This window comes from Ranitomeya variabilis, chromosome 5 (assembly GCF_051348905.1).
Source record: "Ranitomeya variabilis isolate aRanVar5 chromosome 5, aRanVar5.hap1, whole genome shotgun sequence".
NCBI lineage: Eukaryota > Metazoa > Chordata > Amphibia > Anura > Dendrobatidae > Ranitomeya > Ranitomeya variabilis.
Genome location: NC_135236.1, coordinates 46,058,439 through 46,067,282, shown reverse-complemented (window position 1 = coordinate 46,067,282; position 8,844 = coordinate 46,058,439).

Here is an 8,844-nt window from a genome sequence, read left to right as displayed (position 1 = left end):
AATGAGAAAACAAATCCAGAAAATCACCTTGTCTGATTTGGTAAGATTTATTTAGCAAATTATGGTGGAAAATAAGTATTTGGTCATCTAAAAACATGCAAGATTTCTGACTCTCACAGACCTGTAACTTCTTTTTTAAGAGGCTCCTCTGTCCTCTACTCATTACCTGTAGTAATGGCTCCTGGTTGAACTTGTTATCAGTATAAAAGACACCTGTCCACAATCTCCAGCAGTCACACTCCAAACTCCACTATGGTGAAGACCAAAGAGCTGTCGAAGGACACCAGAAACAAAATTGTAGCCCTGCACCAGGCTGGGAAGACTGAATCTGCAATAGGCAAGCAGCTTGGTGTGATGAAATCAACTGTGGGAGCAAAAATAAGAAAATGGAAGACAAAAAAGACCACTGATAATCTCCCTCAATCTGGGGCTCCACATAAGATCTCACCCCGTGGGGTCAAAATGATCACAAGAACGGTGAGCAAAAATCCCAGAACCACACGGGGGGATCTAGTGAATGACCTGCATAGAGCTGGGACCACTGTAACAGAGGCTACCATCAGTAACACACTACGCCGCCAGGGACTCAGATCCTGCAGTGCCAGACGTGTCCCCCTGCTTAAGCCAGTACATGTCCGGGCCCGTCTGAAGTTTGCTAGAAAGCATTTGGATTATCCAGAAGAGTATTGGGAGAATGTCATATGGTCTGATGAAATTAAAGTAGAAATGTTTGGTAGAAACAAAACTTGTGTTTGGAGGAGACAGAATGCTGAGTTGCATCTAAAGAACACCATACCTACTGTGAAGCAAGGGGGTGGCAACATCATGCTTTGGGGCTGTTTCTCTGCAAAGGGACCAGGACAACTGATCCATGTACATGAAAGAATGAATGGGGCCATGTATCGTGAGACTTTGAGTGCAAACCTCCTTCCATCAGCAAGGGCATTGAAGATGAAACGTGGATGGGTCTTTCAGCATGATAATGATCCTATGCACACCGCCAGGGCAACGTGTGGCTTTGTAAGAAGCATATGAAGGTCCAGGAGTGGCCTAGCCAGTCTCCAGATCCCACCCCCATAGAAAACCTTTGGAGGGAGGTGAAAGTCCGTGTTTCTCAGGCCCAAAACATCACTGCTCTAGAGGAGATCTGCATGGAGGAATGGGCCAACATACCACCAACACCAACAGTGTGCGCCAACCTTGTGAAGACTTACAGAGAACGTTTCACCTCTGTCATTGCCAACAAAGGAAACATAACAAAATATTGAGATGAACTTTTGTTAATGACCAAATACTTATAGTCTCAGGACAGATGTTAAATTACTGCCAGCCACACACATATACGCACTTATTTCACTACACTTATTTTCCACCATAATTTGCAAAATAAATCAGACAAGGAGATTTTCTGGATTTGTTTTCTCATTGTGACTCTCACAGTTGTGGTCTATCTATGATGTCAATTACAGGCCTCTCTCATCTTGTTAAGTGGGAGAACTTGCACAATTGGTGACTGACTAAATACTTTTTTTCCCCACTGTATATACAGTGACAGGAGAAGAGCTGACCCTTCACTCCACAGCCTATAACGTACAGCTTTGGCAAAAATTCAGAGACCACTGCACAGTTTTATAACAATCAGCTTCTCTACAGGTCTGACGGCCATTCCATTCCAGTGTCAGTTCAATTCCAACCAGAGTTCACCTCATTCTACTTAATGTGCTTCTGGTTAGGTGATCACCTGAACCAAATCTTATATAAAGAAGGAAAGTATAAAAAACCCTGCTGTGGTGTTCACTATCATCTTGCAATAGGACAAGCTGGACGGCAAAACAAGTGCTAGTAATATCCCAAAAGTAATAGGAATGAAAAAATAACTAAATAACTTTTAACCATGCCAAAGGAGCTGAAAAGAAAAGTATTGAGTGAGGAAAAGAAGGCCTCAATTCTGGCTTTACTAGCAGAGGGACACAGCGTCATGTTGCCTCCATCCTTACAATTTCTAAGACGGAAGTTCATTACAACAAGGTCAAGCAGCAGACATTGGGGACAACGAAGCTACAGAACAGCAGAGGGTGAAAATGACTCTGCACTGACCGGGATGACCATCATCTTATTCTAATGTCACTCAGCAACCGCAGGATGACATCAAGTGACCTACAAAAGAATGGCAAATGGCAGCTGGGGTATAGTGCACGGCAAGAACAGTTCGTAACAGGCTCCTGGAGGCAGGGCTCAAGTCATGTAAAGCTAGAAAAAAGCCTTTCACCAATGAGAAGCAAAGGAGAGCCAGGCTGAAGTTTGCCAAAGACCATAAGGATTGGACCATAGAGGACTGGAGTAAGGTAATCTTCTCTGATGAGTCTAATTTTCAGCTTTGCCCAACACCTGGTCGTCTAATGGTTAGCCGGAGACCTGAGAAGCGTACAAGCCACAGTGTCTTGTACCCACTGTGAAATTTGGTGGAGGATTGGTGATGATCTGGGGATGCTTCAGCAAGGCTGGAAGTGGGCAGGTTAATCTTTGTGAAGGTCGTATGAATCAGGCCACATACAAGGTTATCCTGGAAAAACAGTTGATTCCTTCTGCTCAGGCAATGTTCCCCAACTCTGAGGACTGGTTTTTCCAGCAGGGCAATGCGCCATGCCACACAGCTAGGTCAATCAATGTGTGGATGAAGGACCACCACATCAAATCCCTGTCATGGGCAGCACAATCTCCAGACCTGAACCCCATTGAAAACCTCTGAAATGTAATCAAGAGGATGATGGAAAGTCACAAGCCATCAAACAAGGACTGCTTACATTTATGTACCAGGAGCGGCATAAGGTCACCCAAAAGCAGTGTGAGAGACTGGTGGAAAGCATGCCAAGACACATGAAAGCTGTGATTAAAAATCATGGTTATTCCACAATATATTGATTTCTGATCTCTTCCTGAGTTAAAACATTAGTATTGTTTCTAAATTATTATGAACTTGTTTTTTTTTTTGCAGTCCCACCCCATAGTCCGGCCCCACAATCTCGTCTGACAGTCCCTCCTGATGCCCGAAGACTTGATTACAGAAAAAATTAAAGCACTCATTACACCAGAACCACAAGCCGGATTTCTTCTCTGCTGGTGTTGTGCTAATCAGTATAACAGCACTAACATGGCACTATCTGTAGTTTACGTAGTAAATCCTCGTTCTCTTTAACCCTTTCAATAACGCCCTGTGGGGCCCAGTTTTGTGCCAGTTGTATTCACACCAGGTCCTCGCTGCATTATATTTAATTATTGTGATTTTTTATTAACCCCTTTCCCACATCGGGTGTAATAGTACGCCAATGTCGGACTCCCTCCCTTTGATGTGGGCTCCAGCTGTGAACCCACGTTTTCTGGCACGTCTGCTGACTTGTTCCCCGAACAGCCATGGATGGAATCGCGATCCACCCGCGGGTATTAACCCGTTAAATGCTGCTGTCAAAAGCTGACAGTGGCATTTTACAAGTGTTTCCAGCAATCGCACCGGAAATCCGCCCGTCGGTGACCCCGTCACGTGATTGTGGGTCACCGATGGGTTGACAAGACAACCAGAGGTCTCCAGCAGAGCTCTATGGTTATCACTGCCGGTTTGCTATAAGCACCACCTGGTGGTCGCCACTCAGCAAGTCAGTAAATCTGCTATATAGAGGTGATCTGATCATCACCCCTACGGAGCAGAGCTGATCGGGTTGTGGCAGCTTCTAGTCTTCCATGGAGGCTATTGAAGCATGGTAAGCGTAAAAAAAAAATGTAAAAAAAATATATAAATGTTCAAATCACCCCCTTTCGCCTCATTCAAAATAAAAAAAAAATAAACATACACATATTTGGTATCGCCGCATTCAGAATCACCTGATCTATCAATAAAAAAAATAAACCTGATTGCTAAACGGCGTAGCGAGAAAAAAAGTAAATACGACAGAATTACGTTTTTTTGGTCGCCGCGACATTGCATTAAAATGTAATAACGGGCGATCAAAAGAACGTATCTGCACAAATGTGGTATCATTAAAAGCGTCAGCTCGGCATGCAAAAAATAGGCCCTCACCTGACCCCAGATCAGGAAAAATGGAGACGCAACGGGTATCGGAAAATGGCACAATTTTGTTTTATCAAAGTTCAGATTTTTTTCACCACTTAGATAAAAAATAACCCAGACATGTTTGGTCAGGGCCGGATTGGGACTAAAATTCAGCCCTGGCATTTGAAGTCACACAGGCCCACTTGTCACATGGTGACTGTATAATATCTTTGTACACTTGTAGGCTACATGAAGTGAGGGGAGTGTAACACGACTAACATATAATTACAGCTGTATCCAGCATTACAGCTCAGCCCCCATAGAATGTAATGCAGCCAGCCCCCATAGAATGTAATACAGCCAGCCCCCATAGACTATAATACAGCACAGCCCCATAGAATGTAATGCAGCACAGCCCCATAGAATAATGCAGCACAGGCCCCATAGAATGTAATGCAGCACAGCCCCATAGAATGTAATACAGCCAGCCCCCATAGAATGTAATACAGCCAGCCCCCATAGAATGTAATACAGCACAGCCCCCATAGAATGTAATGCAGCACAGCCCCCATAGAATGTAATGCAGCACAGCCCCCATAGAATAATGCAGCACAGCCCCCATAGAATGTAATGCAGCACAGCCCCCATAGAATGTAATGCAGCACAGCCCCCATAGAATGTAATGCAGCACAGCCCCATAGAATGTAATACAGCCAGCCCCCATAGAATGTAATGCAGCACAGCCCCCATAGAATGTAATGCAGCACAGCCCCCATAGAATGTAATGCAGCACAGCCCCATAGAATGTAATACAGCCAGCCCCCATAGAATGTAATGCAGCACAGCCCCCATAGAATGTAATGCAGCACAGCCCCCATAGAATGTAATGCAGCACAGCCCCCATAGAATGTAATGCAGCACAGCCCCATAGAATGTAATACAGCACAGCCCCCATAAAATGTAATACAGCCAGCCCCCATAGAATGTAATGCAGCACAGCCCCCATAGAATGTAATGCAGCACAGCCCCATAGAATGTGATACAGCACAGCCCCCATAGAATGTAATACAGCACAGCCCCATAGAATGTAATGCAGCACAGCCCCATAGAATGTAATGCAGCACAGGCCCCATAGAATGTAATGCAGCACAGCCCCATAGAATGTAATACAGCCAGCCCCCATAGAATGTAATACAGCCAGCCCCCATAGAATGTAATACAGCACAGCCCCCATAGAATGTAATGCAGCACAGCCCCCATAGAATGTAATGCAGCACAGCCCCCATAGAATGTAATGCAGCACAGCCCCCATAGAATGTAATGCAGCACAGCCCCCATAGAATGTAATGCAGCACAGCCCCCATAGAATGTAATGCAGCACAGCCCCCATAGAATGTAATGCAGCACAGCCCCCATAGAATGTAATGCAGCACAGCCCCATAGAATGTAATACAGCCAGCCCCCATAGAATGTAATGCAGCACAGCCCCCATAGAATGTAATGCAGCACAGCCCCCATAGAATGTAATGCAGCACAGCCCCCATAGAATGTAATGCAGCACAGCCCCATAGAATGTAATACAGCCAGCCCCCATAGAATGTAATGCAGCACAGCCCCCATAGAATGTAATGCAGCACAGCCCCCATAGAATGTAATGCAGCACAGCCCCCATAGAATGTAATGCAGCACAGCCCCATAGAATGTAATACAGCACAGCCCCCATAAAATGTAATACAGCCAGCCCCCATAGAATGTAATGCAGCACAGCCCCATAGAATGTAATACAGCACAGCCCCCATAAAATGTAATACAGCCAGCCCCCATAGAATGTAATGCAGCACAGCCCCCATAGAATGTAATGCAGCACAGCCCCATAGAATGTGATACAGCACAGCCCCCATAGAATGTGATACAGCCAGCCCCCATAGAATGTAATGCAGCACAGCCCCCATAGAATGTAATGCAGCACAGCCCCCATAGAATGTAATGCAGCACAGCCCCCATAGAATGTAATGCAGCACAGCCCCATAGAATGTAATACAGCCAGCCCCCATAGAATGTAATACAGCCAGCCCCCATAGAATGTAATGCAGCACAGCCCCTATAGACTATAACAGTGAAGAACAAGACGTGCACTCTCGCTAGTACTGGTGCAGACTGAACATGGAGGGATTCTCCAGAATGTAGTCATAAACATCAACAGTCGCACTCAAGAAATATGTCTTCAGAATATTGTTAGCCAAACTCGTGGTTTTTTATTTTGAAAAAACACCAAAAATAAAGGTATCACCGCAGTGTTGCAAGATTTGCAAGGTAGGTAACATTTCGACCCTTGGGGTCTTTCTCAAACCTTACTTATAGTAGTAGGTACGGAAAGGAGGGCACAGATCCCTGGAGAGGTGCAGGAGTCCCGTTAGGGGCTATTACTTGGCAGCTTCTGGTGTCTGCGGTGGTGGTGTGTGTGGGGCCAGGAAGACAGGCGCCATTTCATAGACTATAATACAGCACAGCCCCATAGAATGTAATGCTGCACAGCCCCCATAGAATGTAATACAGCCAGCCCCCATAGACTATAATACAGCACAGCCCCATGGAATGTAATGCTGCACAGCCCCCATAGAATGTAATGCAGCACAGCCCCCATAGAATGTAATGCAGCACAGCCCCATAGAATGTAATACAGCCAGCCCCCATAGAATGTAATACAGCCAGCCCCCATAGAATGTAATGCAGCACAGCCCCCATAAAATGTAATGCAGCCAGCCACCATACAATATAATGCAGCACAGCCCCATAGAATGTAATGCAGCACAGCCCCCATACAATATAATGCAGCACAGCCCCATAGAATGTAATGCAGCACAGCCCCCATACAATATAATGCAGCACAGGCCCATAGAATATAATGCAGCACAGCCCCATAGAATATAATGCAGCACAGGCCCATAGAATATAATGCAGCACAGGCCCATAGAATGGAATGCAGCACAGGCCCATAGAATGGAATGCAGCACAGGCCCATAGAATACAATGCAGCACAGGCCCATAGAATATAATGCAGCAGAGGCCCATAGAATGGAATGCAGCCAGCCCCATAGAATATAATGCAGCAGAGGCCCATAGAATGGAATGCAGCCAGCCCCATAGAATATAATGCAGCAGAGGCCCATAGAATGGAATGCAGCACAGACCCATAGAATACAATGCAGCACAGGCCCATAGAATATAATGCAGCACAGGCCCATAGAATGGAATGCAGCCAGCCCCATAGAATATAATGCAGCAGAGGCCCATAGAATGGAATGCAGCCAGCCCCATAGAATATAATGCAGCAGAGGCCCATAGAATGGAATGCAGCCAGCCCCATAGAATATAATGCAGCAGAGGCCCATAGAATATAATGCAGCAGAGGCCCATAGAATGGAATGCAGCACAGCCCTATAGAATATAATGCAGCACAGGCCCATAGAATATAATGCAGCACAGGCCCATAGAATATAATGCAGCACAGGCCCATAGAATGGAATGCAGCACAGCCCCATGGAATATAATGCAGCACAGGCCCATAGAATATAATGCAGCACAGGCCCATAGAATGGAATGCAGCACAGCCCCATAGAATATAATGCAGCACAGGCCTATAGAATGGAATGCAGCACAGGCCCATAGAATGTAATGCAGCACAGGCCCCATAGAATGTAATGCAGCACAGCCCCATAGAATGTAATACAGCCAGCCCCCATAGAATGTAATACAGCCAGCCCCCATAGAATGTAATACAGCACAGCCCCCATAGAATGTAATACAGCACAGCCCCCATAGAATGTAATGCAGCACAGCCCCCATAGAATGTAATGCAGCACAGCCCCCATAGAATGTAATGCAGCACAGCCCCCATAGAATGTAATGCAGCACAGCCCCCATAGAATGTAATGCAGCACAGCCCCCATAGAATGTAATGCAGCACAGCCCCATAGAATGTAATACAGCCAGCCCCCATAGAATGTAATGCAGCACAGCCCCCATAGAATGTAATGCAGCACAGCCCCCATAGAATGTAATGCAGCACAGCCCCCATAGAATGTAATGCAGCACAGCCCCATAGAATGTAATACAGCCAGCCCCCATAGAATGTAATGCAACACAGCCCCCATAGAATGTAATGCAGCACAGCCCCCATAGAATGTAATGCAGCACAGCCCCCATAGAATGTAATGCAGCACAGCCCCATAGAATGTAATACAGCACAGCCCCCATAAAATGTAATACAACCAGCCCCCATAGAATGTAATGCAGCACAGCCCCATAGAATGTAATACAGCACAGCCCCCATAAAATGTAATACAGCCAGCCCCCATAGAATGTAATGCAGCACAGCCCCCATAGAATGTAATGCAGCACAGCCCCATAGAATGTGATACAGCACAGCCCCCATAGAATGTAATACAGCACAGCCCCATAGAATGTAATGCAGCACAGCCCCATAGAATGTAATGCAGCACAGGCCCCATAGAATGTAATGCAGCACAGCCCCATAGAATGTAATACAGCCAGCCCCCATAGAATGTAATACAGCCAGCCCCCATAGAATGTAATACAGCACAGCCCCCATAGAATGTAATACAGCACAGCCCCCATAGAATGTAATGCAGCACAGCCCCCATAGAATGTAATGCAGCACAGCCCCCATAGAATGTAATGCAGCAGAGGCCCATAGAATGGAATGCAGCCAGCCCCATAGAATATAATGCAGCAGAGGCCCATAGAATGGAATGCAGCACAGACCCATAGAATATAAT